Source organism: Capsicum annuum, chromosome 8, assembly GCF_002878395.1.
Source record: "Capsicum annuum cultivar UCD-10X-F1 chromosome 8, UCD10Xv1.1, whole genome shotgun sequence".
In the NCBI taxonomy this organism is placed as follows: domain Eukaryota; kingdom Viridiplantae; phylum Streptophyta; class Magnoliopsida; order Solanales; family Solanaceae; genus Capsicum; species Capsicum annuum.
The window spans coordinates 97,858,632-97,873,412 of record NC_061118.1 but is presented as its reverse complement, the minus strand read 5'-3'; positions in this window follow the sequence as shown (position 1 = coordinate 97,873,412).

Genomic DNA, 14,781 nt, shown 5'->3' with positions numbered 1-14,781 from the left:
TTGCAAGAACCTAAGGTTATTTTGACCTATCGATCGAAAAGTTGAAAATTTGAAAGTTTGGGTATGAGACCCATATTTGATCAAAACAACCTCAGATAGAAAATCCAACTTTACCAATGCATTCAAAACATCAAATTTAGTATGGTTACATATTTTCTTTACGAAAATTGGATTCCGGATGCATCCAATGGCATTGGCCAAAACTTGGAATATATTCTAAGTTTAGCTATCATCTGTGCAGGAAAGGATCGTGATTGTGGAAGGGGACTCACAATTGCTATTCCATGATTGCGGCTAGTATGGGTTCATGATTGCATGACCTGAGGTCCTAGGAAGGGTCTATAAAAGGCTATTTTTGGTCGAGAATTAGCTATTTCTCCATTATATTGAGACCTATAAACCCTAATAGAGCATGAAGTCCTTAAATTGAATCTTGGGTATTGATTAGGAGCTTGAATAACTTATGTAATCATGATTAATGTTTGAATATAAGGTATGGACCCTTCAATTTTAGTGATAAATTCTTCATTATTTGACCCAGAACACCTAATGGCTTAAGGCTTGATTTTAGCCCAAATTTATCTTGTCTTGTACCTATTTCTTGAGGTTTATAACTCCCTAATGGTATTTGAGCAATAGGTTGGTCTCAGGAACTCATTTTCCTTATGTGGAACCCACGTAAGATTTTTGGTATCATTGTGGACTCAAAGCACAATAGTACAATATGGGTATCGTAAGACTCATATTGATGAGTAGATTATAGTTTTGTTAGTGTGATGACATTTTTAGGATTGTGAGTGAATATGAGTATGTGGTGCATGATGTGAGGTTTATAGTTTGAATTTGAGGTAGGCTTCTGTCTACTTGTATTCATAGATGATGTGTGGCATATATTGTGTGTTAATTTGGAATTTAGGCTTGATTATGAGTAGAATGACTTAGCCTTGATTATGGGTATTTATGGATTAGATGAGTGTTTTATACCTGTAAGATGGTTTGTTTATAACCCTTTAGAATCTTATTGCCTTCTCCCTAGTTTACATTAGGTTGTATCATGAATGCATTATAACTCTATGTTTGAGATATGCTTTTAGCATTTAAAGTATGATCAGTATGATTAAATCTTGTTGGACTAGTATGGTAACCTTGGAACTGTAATTTGGTTAGAATTGACATAAATGCCTATGTTTCTAGGCTAAGTTCCTATCTTAATTGGTTGTGTCTTGCTTAACATTTAGAAATTGGACTAGATACCTTAGCCTAGTTTGGGGCATAGTTTGCCCAAATATGAAAATGTAGGATTAAAAGTGGGATCGTCCGACCAACTTAGACCAAGATTTGTGTTAGCCTTGTGGACTTAGTTATGGATGTTATGTATAGTTGAGGGTAGCAAACCTTAGTATAAGGTTACTTTGTTTCTTATTGGATAATGATGCACTTTTCCCAGTATGAATTTTGGGCTTATAGAGATGTTATTCTTCTTAGTTATGATTGTTGGGCCTATAGAGATGCTATTCCTATTAGATATGATTATTGGGCCAATAAAGATGCTATTACTCTTAGATATGATTGTTGGGCTTACAGAGATGCTATTTCTCTTAGATATGATTTTTGGGCTGATAAAGATGCTATTCATCTTAGATATGATTGTTGGGCCTAAAGTGACTTAGAGTGAACTCCTAATGTTTGGAGTATTACTCATCTCTGTCTTAAGTATTAGACTAGTTTCTATATTGTATATAGAGATAAGTTGTATCAGTGTAGTTCTCTTGATATTTCACTTTTGTACTCTTATTATATTTAGAAGCTCTTGTACTGATACCACCAGGTTTTGGGACTCTATAATGTATTATTCTTTATTTTATTTGTTTCATATTCTTTTTCTTATATTATTGAGTAGTCTGTTACTATCCATTCTAGACTTCGGGTTGGCTTGTCTACTGGTGGGTTATGGTAGGCGCCATCATTACTTGAGGAATTGGGTCATGATAAATTGGTAGCAGTGCCTTGGTTTCTCCGGTGTGTTAGTATGATAGATAAGTATTAGTAGAGTCCTACAGATTGATGTGGAGACGTCGGTAACCTATACTCAAGAGGCTACAGGGTATTTTAAGAAATTCACTTCTTGACTCCTTATCGTGTGCCTGCATTCTTATGATTTTGAGCATATTATTTCACTCTAATCTACCCCTAAAGGACGATGTGACCTTATCGATAGATGTGGATGAGACTTTAACACGTGTTTTTAGACTTTCAGTACAAAATCAAACTAGAGAGTCAGAGATGGATATTAAAGGTCTTCAGCAACAACCAAAAAAGATTTGGGCCAGCTTAAGCTCCAGTTGAGCTTGTGACTACTTCAACTTTTGAGTTTCATCTTGTGGAATTTGAGTCAAGTTGTAGATCCCTCTCATCCATAAATGACATTTGATTTATCGAGCAGCCCTTAAACCAAAGTTGAGTCTATTTGTGTTCATCAGGGTTCTTCACTAATTTTTAGTACGAGATTGGATTTCTTATATTGTCCAGGCATTTTCCTATGTTACATCCTTCTGAGCCATACATTAGTTTATGGATGTGTTAGAAGGTGAGTATTGCAACTATATTTGTTGTCGAAGCACTTGATAGCAGTTGAATCTTTCTTTCGTTAGGATATTGATTATGAGAGAATAATAGAGAGCACAAGTATAGAGACTTATGGAAATGACGGTAAGAGGCATGCCATCAGTATAGTGCTATTGGTATTTTATTAGAGAGTGAGGATCCTTTTAGTAGAGTTCAGCTTCACCTACAGCCCATCAGCTCTATGCAAATAGTATTCTACACTATGAGTAGTTCTCAATTTAGGCGTGATGATCATAGTGTAAAGAGTCACGATCAAACTTGTGGAGTGTGGTATGGTTATTTGGGCCATGGCAACCATTCTGGTTACGAGAGGTAGTATGTCAAAGTATTCCAGGATCTTGGGTTAGTTGTGTCGTGATAAGACATTAGTTCAGAAAATGCCCTAGGTATGAGATAAATTATCATCTTGAGTTAGCATATATTTCCTACTAGCCTAGAGTTCTTAATATAGACTATAATTTTAGAAGTATAGGCATAATTTTGTGGATTTCTCTCAGCATTAGTTGACCAACCATTTGGGTCCAGTTTATGTTCTATCCCTATTGATGCTTTAGGAGTTGATATGACTACAGAGAGACCGACTACTAATCTAGAGAATGTCCTCAACATTAGTTTTACAGTTATTTAGATCAGCGTCATGATATTATAGCATATTCAATTAGAGATAGTGCGTGTGGTATCTCAATTGATGACTCAATCGGTCGGTCCAAGTTGGACCCATTCAGATTTATTTTTTTCCTATGCTCGTCAGGCATGTGACTGCAGATGTCACCATAATTAGTGTACTTCTATTTCCTATATTTATCTTCTTTTATGTGTATTGGATTTTCATACCCATTGATGATTCTATGCCTTGATGAATTGATATCGGTCATTACGTGCCTTGTTATTGAATTCATGATTTTTTTACTACTTCGTGATTTATTCTTTTTAATAGTGAATAGAGTAGATCTATTTTGATACTTTCCCCTATGGGTGTAGTTTTGGGTTTGAGTCCCATTTATTTTATCACATTGGCCCTGTTATGTCCTTTGAGTGGTACATAATATTGATGTTCATTTTTGTACCGCCTGTTCAGTATACTGATTTTGATATTGCTGTTGCTATTGCACCACTGCATGAGGTTATTGATATTGCTTGATATTATTACTTGATGTAATTTATTCTTGTTGGGTAGCTGTATAAATAATTGTTGTCTAGTTAGACTTTCATTTTTGTGATATTATTTGGTGGCTTGAGTAGATATAGTCCGATGCAATAATTTCTTTTCCCTAGTACGGCGAGGTTGATTGTGTTCTCTCTTGGTTAGTTGTATTAGATTGATTTGGGGATGTATTATGATGTTGAAGGCAGGTTGACCTTCTATGGATCTTTTATGATTTTAGGGTCTACAATTTAGTTGTATCACCTTTTATTTAGTTTGAGATTCTTAGACTTACCTCTGGGGTTGCGAAGGCTTTTGTTTTGGCTATCCCTTCTAATATAACCTATTTGTGAGATGGACCAGTTTGAGGCTTGTTCATCATTTATGGCAATTTTATCATCCAATAGCGATTTTAATATTAATGTTGAGATGTCATGGATTCACATCATAGGTTTGTTAAGATCATTCTCTTGGGATGGTTTGCTCTTGTTATTAGTGTGGAGATTGGATGCTCCTTTTCTGCGATATGGTTTTATCTAGTGGAGTTGGAAAGTTAGAGGCAAGTGGCCTTTCTTGTGATCACTTTTATGTTGGCAAATTGGAAACTCTTTAGCTTAAGTTGTTGATTTTATGATGGTGGTCTCGACATTGAATTTAGTTTTGAGATTGGTATTTCTTCTTCGATGATGTGATTATTAGGTAGATTTAAGAAATCCCTATTTTAGTATTTGCTCGGCCTAGTGAGGCTTGGTTGGGTGTTTTTCCTTGGTGATATATACCTGTGGCTATTCCTTGCTGAGGTGGAGCGTTAGATTGATTATTCATTGGCTAAAGTTGCATTTATCTGAGTTGCTAGAGTTTTTCCCTTTACTGGTGTGGTTTTCAACCTTGGGAATTTTTTGAGTATGTTTGGATAGTTCATGACCCTTCAGCGGTTATGGAGTAAGTTATTTGTATTTTCAGCCAGTGAATTATCCTTTGGCAAGATCTTTTGTATGGCCATATTTCATACCCTATAGCTGACGTAGAGTTGCTTGTTTGAATTTCAGTTGATGGTTATCCATGTGGTGGTTTTAGATCTTTAGATATGTCTCCACTGTGGGAATGTCAGATTTGGATTTTAGAGTCTAGTTGGGATTGTTGGCATTGATATGGTCCTATTGGTGTAGTTTGGGGTTGACTCTTTGGGATGGCGATTGGGAAGTATGATAGATTTGGAGCATTAATGCCTACCTATATTTAGGTCTGGTTTGGGTAGTTAGGATTGAGAAATTAAGCCTTATTATTGAGAATTTAGCTTGGTGTTGTAAAATCTTGTGCGCAGCCTTTGTTTTAGACTTGCCTTTTCTTAGATTTTATTCATAGGTTGGTTGATCCTACTTCGTAATTGCCTATTCGACCTTCTTGACGTCAGTTGGAGTATGGTAAATAAGTGTTTAGATGATAGCCCATGGGCCCCATATTGGTTATTTCAGCTTTGACCTCGAATTTCAGCTTTCCTTAAGAATTTTGGATGATTTACTAAATTCAAGTAATATACTTGAGTTAGATTTATTATGGCTTCATTCTTGATAGATGAGACATCCTAAAGTAGAATATTCTGTGATGAGTAGTGATACCTTAGGTTTTGAGATCTCAGTTTGATTTTCATCTACACTGGTTGCATTATTGGCATGGGTCGCATTCCTCGATTATCTTTATTTGTGTGCCCAAAAATTCCTTATGATCTTATTATCTTTTTTGCCTCATGGACTTTCAGCGGATCAACTTTAGTTCTTTGAGTTCTCAATAATGAGACTGCGTGGGTGAGACTCAAGTGATTTTTCTCCTGGGTTGGAGTATATAGCATGTGTAAAATGGTAAAGAGAGTGTATATTTGGATTTGGATTTGGTGGCATGACTCGTGACTTGGGTTAGCTTTGTCTTGGATAAGCCTTTGTTGATTTATGCATATATAGAGATTGTATCAGCATGATGTGGTTCAGATGTGCATGCGTTAGTCTTCTTGGTTCAGTTTGAGACTAGTTAGCGGTTAAGTTAAGTTTTGGCTGTTTGGAAGAAGAATGGAAGTACTGGTTGAAAGAGGGATACCTGTGAAAAAAATCCTTTAGAAGCGTTTTCTCTTTGCTGAGGTTATCTGGGAAGTCATGCTTAAAACATGCGGGCCTAGTATCTCATCTCTTTGAGCTTTTGAGATTTTTTCTATCTGTTGACTTTTGGGGATGAAAGTCCTCTTAGTAGTGGATAATGTAACGATCCTTCAGGTCATTTTCCATATTTATTCTTATCTTCACCGTTTGAGCTTCTCCAAAGCTTCCCTAATTCATTTATGAATTGTTGGGACCGACGGTTTGATCACCCCACAGTTCGTTTAGTTTTTAGAACCGATACCCTATTTAGAAGTCTTTGCTAGTTTCTAATGGCCATCAAGGGAAAACTTCAGTGAAACAATCTCGGATGTGAATTCTTACTGCTCCAGTAGATTCAGAATATCAATTTTAAGCTAAGTAGACCTTTGGTCTAGGTCCCAATACACCCGAGCTCATTTCAACCTATTGATTGAAAAGTTGAAAATTTGAATTTTTGGGTGTGGGACCCATATTTGGTCGAAACGACCTCAGATTGAAAATCCAACTTCACTAATGCCTTCAGAACGTCGAAATTAGTATGGTTACATATTTCATTGTGAAAATTGGATTTAGGTTGAATCTTGAGGCATTGGCTAAATATTTTCCAAGTTTTAGCGATCATCTGATGTAGCAAAGTACCGCAATCATGGAAGGGGACTCACATTCGTAATGCCGTAATCGTGTCTAGCGTGGGTGCGCGATTATGTGACCTGAGGGATTGGGAAGCATCTTTAAAAGGGAATTTTTGGTCGAGAATTGGCCATTTCTCCATTGTGTTAAGATTCATAAACCTTAATAGAGCATGAAGTCCTTAAATTGAGTCTTGGGTGTTGATTGGGAGCTTGAATAACTTGTATAATCGTGATTAACATTTAATATAAGGTACGAACCCTTCAATTTTAGTGTTGAATTCTTGATTATTTGACCCAAACCCTCTAATGGCTTGAGGCTTGATTTTAGCCCACATTTGGATTTATTTGCACCCATTTCTTGAGGGTTAAAACTACCTAATGGTATTTGAGCAAAGGGTTGGTCTGTTTTCTATATGTAGGACCCACTTGGGGTTATTGGTGTCATTTTGAACCCAAAGAACAATAGTGTAATATGGGTATCATTATACTCGTATTGATGAGTAGATTATGGTTTTGTTAGTGTGATGGATTTTTGGGGATTACGAGGTCAAGAAGATCATGTGGCACATAAAGTGAGGTTTGTGGTTTGGCTTTGAGGTAGAATTCTTTCTACTTCTCTTCATAGATGATTTGTGACATATATTGTGTGTAAATTTGGATGTTAGGCTAGGTTATGAATAGACTAACTTAACCTTGATTGTGGATATTTTGGGATCAGATGAGGGTTTTAGACCTATAAGATGGTATGTTTATAACTCTTTATAATCCTATTGCCTTATCCCTAGTTTAGATTAACTTGTATCATGAATGTGGCGTAACGCTATGTTTGAGATGTGGTTTTATCATTTGAGGTATGATTTGTATGTTTAAATCTTATTGGACTAGTGTGGTAACCTTGGAACCATAAGTTTGGTAGAATTAACGTAAATGCCTATGTTTCTAGACCAAGTTCTTATCTTAGAATTGGTTGTGGTTTGCTTAACTTCTAGAAGTTGGACTAGATACCTTAGCCTAGTTTGGGGCATAATTTGCCCAAATATGGAAATTGAGGAATAGAAGTGGGATCATCCGGCCCACTTAGGCCAAGACTTGTGTTAGCCTTGTTGACCTAGTTGTCGATGTTATGCATAGTTGAGGCTAGCAAACCTTAGTACAAGGTTACTTCGTGGCTTATTGAATAATGATGTACTTTCCCAAGATATGATTGTTGGGCTTATAGAGATACTATTCCTCTTAGATATTATTATTGGGCCTATAGAGATGCTATTCCTCTTAGATATTATTGTTGGTCCTATAGAGATGCTATTCCTCCTAGATATGATTGTTGGTCTTGTAGAGATGCTATTCCTCTTCGATATGATTGTTGGGCCTATTAAAATGCTATTCCTCTTAGATATTATTGTTGGTCCTATAAAAATGCTCTTTCTCTTAGATGTGATGTCGGGCCTATAGATATGCTATCTAATTTTTGTTATGATTATTGAACCTATAGAGACGATATTCCTCTTAGATATGACAAATAGGCTGAGAGAGGTGATATCCTAGTAAGTCATGATGTATGACCTATTGATATGAGATATCTTGTAGATGAATACATGTCTATTGATATTGTGCCTCTTATATGAGAAACTATTATATGTCTATTTATATTATGCCTCCGAGATGTGAGATGCTTCTTATGTTAGAGATATTACATCTTTATTAATATTATTCCTCCTATATGCGAGATGCCTCCTATTTGTGAGATGATTAGAGATGCTGCGACTTATAAATATGATTATCGATATGAGTTCCGAATATGTATATGGGCCTAAGGATGAGATTTTGATGTTGTGATTATTCCGGGCATGTTATTGGGACGAGGGCCATGTTTTGATATTGCTTTGATATTTGAGAAGTGTTTAACATTATAAGGATGCGATTACAGTTTATGAATATGCATATATATATATATATGTTTGTATATACATCTCTTTGGTATGGGACAAAAGAAGATGTGGTATGATGCTTATTGTTCCACTAATTGAATACTTGTGTGGCATGCATAGATTTATAGATTCATGATTATTGTATCGGTAATTAATCTGATTCTATATGAAATATGATTTTATGACTGTTATTCCTACTTAAAGGTTAAGCTATGTGGTAAATAGTTGTCTATTAGGTGACTTTAGCACTTGATGGTTAGGAACCTAATGTATTAGTTAAAAAATCTTGCTTAGCTGAAATATGGTAGCTAGTGAGGGTTGATACGTGGCTAATGATGATGTCAAGTTTTGCATAGGTGAAGATTTGTGATATCAATGACTAAGTTTATGATGTCGATTAGTTGATAAACGAGAAGTTGAGTATTAATGAGGCTAGAGAAAAAGAGATGTCAGTGATAAGAGGTGACCGGATAATAATGATAGATAGCTGATAAACGGGGATTAGTTGGTAGACGATGGTTAGTTATGAATGGTGTTAGTTAATAAAAGATGGTTAGATGATAAATGGTAATGTGTAGGCTAAAATAGGTTGAATAGTTGATAATGAATATTTGTGGATAAATGATGATTATGGCCTAGTGCTGAATCTTGACTAGATGCTAGGTATTAGCTGCTAAATTAATAATGGTCGTTGCTGTCCCATGATCAAGGATTATGTGAGGATAACGTTCAGGCTAATAATCTGAGGTTTTGTGAAGACTAGATAATTAGTGATTTATTGATCATAAGCGTTGGTCAGCTAATAATGAATAGTTGGGAAGTATTTTCAAGTTAAATTTTTTTATGATGAAACAATTATGATTATTAGTATATTAACAGGCTTGTAGATTTACCATCCTTTTTCCATATCTTGTGTCCGTGCATCTATTATATGTTTATAAATATATGTATATTGATGTTGATGATAATATATCGATACCCGGCAAGGCTGGAGGATATTGTAATGATATATTGATACCCAGCAAAGCTGGAGGATACTGTGATAATATATTGATACTCGATAAGGACAAAGGATACCGTGATGATATATTGATACCCAGCAAAGTCGGATGATACTGTGATGATATATTGATACCCGGTAAGGACGGAGGATATTGTGATGATATATTAATACCTGCCAAAATCGGAGGATATTGTGATGATATATTGATACCCGACAAGGCTGGAGGTTGATTACACTGATGATGATCATGATGATTACAGTTATGATAGATATAGTTATGAAAGTGAGATTGTGTACTTTTCATTCATTTCTACATGAGTATTGCCTATCACCAGTATGCACCTATGTCTATTGGCTGTTATGGGATTTTTGCATAGATATGGGTGAAGAGTATGCTTTGTGTTGTTGTATGTTGATTGAACATTCCAAGTCTGGGGCAATGGGGGTACACATAGGCTTAGATAGGTATTTAATTGTCAGGAGTAGCCGGTTATTCATGTTGTTATTGATATTGTTGTTATCATTGTTATGATCATTATTTTGGCTAGCTAATGACAAATTAGTTATTAATTCTATACCGAGATCTGAGGTATGTTTTCAAACTCTCATGTCTTATGATTTCACTATTATTCATGATTAATTCATGTCTAGCCATGCGGATTATAAACCCTGAGCATGATAGCCTTAGATACTCATAGCAATATAATGAGGTCTTAGAATGAGGATACGCTGATCTAGGTTATACTTTGAGATAACCTTACATTTATATGTATGTATATATATATATATATATACATATATATTTATATATCTAGCTATATGAAGTTATGGCACTACCATATAGCCCTTTCTCTGTTTGTACATATTGTATATTGATTCTTGTCCTTGTATATTTCTCTCTCTCTCTCTCTCTCTTTCTCTCTCTCTCTCTATATATATATCTTCCTTCGCTCTTCATTCATATATTGGACTGGAATATATGGTATAGTATTGACGTCTATTGATTGTTGCTGGAATAGGATAGTTCACCCTGATACTTCTTTAGTTTTATTATGATAGACTCTTAGACTTAAACAGGATAGTTGTCCCTCATTATTCTCATTGACTTCTTATATGATTTCTGGACTCTTAGGTGTAATTTCCATTTTGTTTATATGTTGTATATCTGTTTTAACTTTGGAACTCAGTTGGAAGTTGCCTACTGAGTACCATTCGTTTGGTACTCATACTACACTTCTGCAGCCTGCAGATCATAGTACGGGTTATCGTTGTTGATTTGTGTGTCGTGTGGAGAAGCCAAGGTCCAGAGGAGACTTAGAGTGAATTCCTGACTTTTAGAGTATTACTCATCTCTCTCTTATGTATTAGACCAGTCTCTATATTATATACAGAGATAATTTGTATCAGTGTAATTCTCTTGATATTTCACTTTTGTACATGCATTATATTTGGCAGCTCTTGTATTGAACCAATAGGTTTTCGGATTCTATCATGTATTGATCTTAATTTCATTTATTAGACATTCTTTTCCTTATTTTATTGTGTAGTCCATTACTATCCGTTTCGGACTACGGGTTGGCTTGTCTACCGATAGGTTATGGTAGGCGCCATCATGACTTGAGGAATTAGGTCGTGAGACTACAACCAATAAGTGACCTTCACCAATCTCTAACAATATCTCTCAACTGATAGGTAGTATAAGTGGCCCCAATATGACTCAAGAGAACCCAAGTTATACAAATACTCACGACAGTTGATCAAAAACTCATAGGCATACTTATCCATACCACCACTGAATCTGGAAGGTCCCAAATAAGTAAATCTCACAAACCTTTTATGATCCTTACAAGACATAATTGTACTCGCATAAAGAGGAGGCATAGTGAATCTGGCAGTCAGAGGTCCTATCTAAGGAGGTAACATAGATGAAGGATGGATTCCCGATCTCGGTACACCATACTCAGATGTCTGTACTAAAATAGAAATAGGGCTCGGCGTTTGAGGAGTACCTAAAATAGAAGTAGGTGGAACCAGAGGATCCACACTCAAAACTGAAGGATCACTCGACATAACCAAAGAATAACCCTCTATGTGGGCAGCATACGTACTAGCAACCTCTCCAAGACTGGGGTAGATGAACTCTAAGGAACCAGAGCTGAACCTGGACCCTTACATGCTCAACTTGAGGCTCAAGGTAGAGTCCCTTAACACTTCTCCTAGATAGGGCTTATCTATAGGCCCGTGCACTCCCTTGAGTCCGCCCATGACTCGCGGATTTCTTTCTGGGAGAAGGCTCCGTATCTCTGATCTCGCAGGACCTAGTTAACACCATCTGTGCTGAAAGAGTTAAACCTAACTCAAAACACAAGGTATGAAAGTAATTCGAACGATAAGGAACAAAATAATGGAAGTTTCCTAAATACATCCTATAGCCTCTCGAAGATAGATACAGACATCTACGTATAATCCACGAGACACTATCAGACATACCGTTCTAACACCATTGAGACCAATGAAAACAGACTACTCGGATACCAATTTGTCAAGACCCAAAATTCAAAGGTCATGATGGCTCTTGTCTTGACATTCCTTGATAAGTAAGTCTATCACCCAACCAATACACATATAGGGAAACATAGAAAAATCCTAAATATAAGGCTTCTATAATGAATCAAAACCATATAAGTATAACAAATGCGAAAGAAAACATAACCCACCATGCAAGCATAACTCCCAAAACCTAATTTCAACATCATAAGAATATATCTAGTACAACTCAAATCTAAAAGAAATACATAAGAAATCCAGTAGATACAACTTTGTCACTGGAAACAAGTAAAGAAATAGTTTAATGATAAAGAAAGATAGTAGAAGACATTCGGACGCCTGAAAATCAATGACTACCTTGAAAGTTCCAATAATCACCCAAATTAAAGAACACGGGGTGCACTCGAACCTGAATCTGCACTAGAAGGGTAAAATAGGAGTGAGTACAGTCCACTTGTACTCAGTAGGTATCATAGGACAACCAAGTAAAGTAGAAAATAAGACATACAAAATACACCCTAAGGGCACATCTCCTACAACCAAAAAATATCCCATAATGGTAGCCCAAACAGCTTGCACTAACAGTTCTAATATATATAACATATTTTGCAACAAATACAGAAAAGACCACAAGTACAATATACCACATACAAGTAGAACAAGGAAGGACAATATACATACAAGATCACTAAGTACAAGTATAAGAAGATAGAACAATTAGATAGGGAAATAAGTCAAAGCAGAAGTACAATCACATCAAATCCATAACGAAGTAAACGTAATAAGAATGATGATGATGGTGGTGATGATGATTATGATGATGACGCATGAGGTTGTCGCACAACCTCCGTATACACTTACTGAGGTAAGTTTCCCTATGTAGGACCCATGAGGGGTTCGTCAACCTATATACAATGCATATATCATATCTTCTCCCCAGAACTTCCCTCGGGGAGGGTTTTATAAGATGTCACAATATCTCTTTCCCAACACATCCCTTGAGAAGGGTTTTAAGAGGTTTTCCCAGTATTTCTCAAATGTTGCCATAGTGGTACCTATGTTTTATGAATAACTATGATAAGATGATGTAATGCCCACAACCAATCACAAGTAGTATTTCCACAACCAACCATAATGACATATATCCACAACCATCCACAATGATACATTCCATAGCCACGTGAGCCAACATTCACTTGTTATTTCCACCATCCATGAAATTCTACATGATTCACGTACTGATAAAGTATGAATATAGCCTAATACACCAATGGTACCACATTAGGCATTTCAAGAACAAAATACAATTATTCACATATATTTTAGTCTATCCATATCACATAGGACCCCACTTAGTTACAAATATCACATAATACCTCAAAACCAACAATAACATTACATATCGGTACCTACACAGACACAATATATTAAGATAGCCAATTTCATGATTAGTTCCCATCCTCTTAATATGCATTCTGTATATAAGTTAACTACCCAGCTTAGTCTAAAAGAGTTAAGCCATAACCTATCTCAAGGAATAAAATTAGTAAACAACACTGCAACACACGACTTTACTTTCCATGAACATATCTTGAAATCAACTAGAACCAATAAATATAGAATATACTCATCAAAACAAAGACAAAGATACCTCTATTACCTACTATTTATTTGGGGTCAAAATGGACCCCTAGATTGGGTTTTTGAAAGAGAAGGGAAAACTCATAACTTTATTTAAAAAATGTGTTCCCCATACCTTTTGAAACCTACAACAAAAAACCAAAAAGAAATTGAGTTAAAAATAAGGTTCAAATTGAAGAAAAGCCATTTTAAAACTTTACCGGGTAAAACCTTTGAAATTCATTTAAAATCAAGAATTGATTTCAATGATGAAATTGCGGAAAATAATTAATTATAGTATTAAGAAAATTATTCAAGTGATAATGAGTAAAATTGAATTTTAAATTCAATCCCTAAGTGTTGCACCCAAGTGCACACACAAGTGTACGTGTTCTCACCAAGTAGTAAAGTGGCTCTTTAGAAGCCAAGTATCGATCACACAGGGACTTGTTTTAACAACAATAAAATTCAAGTTTATTGATTAAGATTAAAGTGGTGGAAATGTGACGAAAAGAGTGAGAATTATGATTTCAAAGTAAAATAAACAATGCGGAAAAGTTAAAGTCTTACAAAATCAATGAAGAGAAACTCGGGTTTAAAGCACTGCGAACAATCATACTAAGATATTGAACTTCATTCATTAGATTACTTATCTTGGTAGGTGATTTTGGGGGTTGATATTATGATCATGGTCTCTCGAGCCTCTAATCACGTATCTAACTTAGCCCCACAACTACATCGTTGAGTGAGGATATGAGAACTAAGCTAAAAGCATTTATATTTCATCCCGTAGTGAACTAAATAAGGATTCTAGGTATATTTATATCCTTGAAGCTAATTCAATCTCTTATTTTATAAAAGAATAAGAACCTTACTCTATTTACCCCCACGTTCTATCATTTTATTCCCCTTCTCAAGCTCATAAAGACGACAATGTATGTATTCTAAGGGCAGTTAATCCTCAAAATAGTTATAACTAGGATAAATAAACAATGAAATATGATAATCAATCAAAACAAAATCAATTCAAAGCATTAGTAATCATGTTTTTGGCCTTAACCTCGGAAAGGGAGCTTTTAGCCACTAATGGACATAACCATGATCAAGATCAATGAATACATGATATAATCCATAAATAAACTAAGGTAAAAGA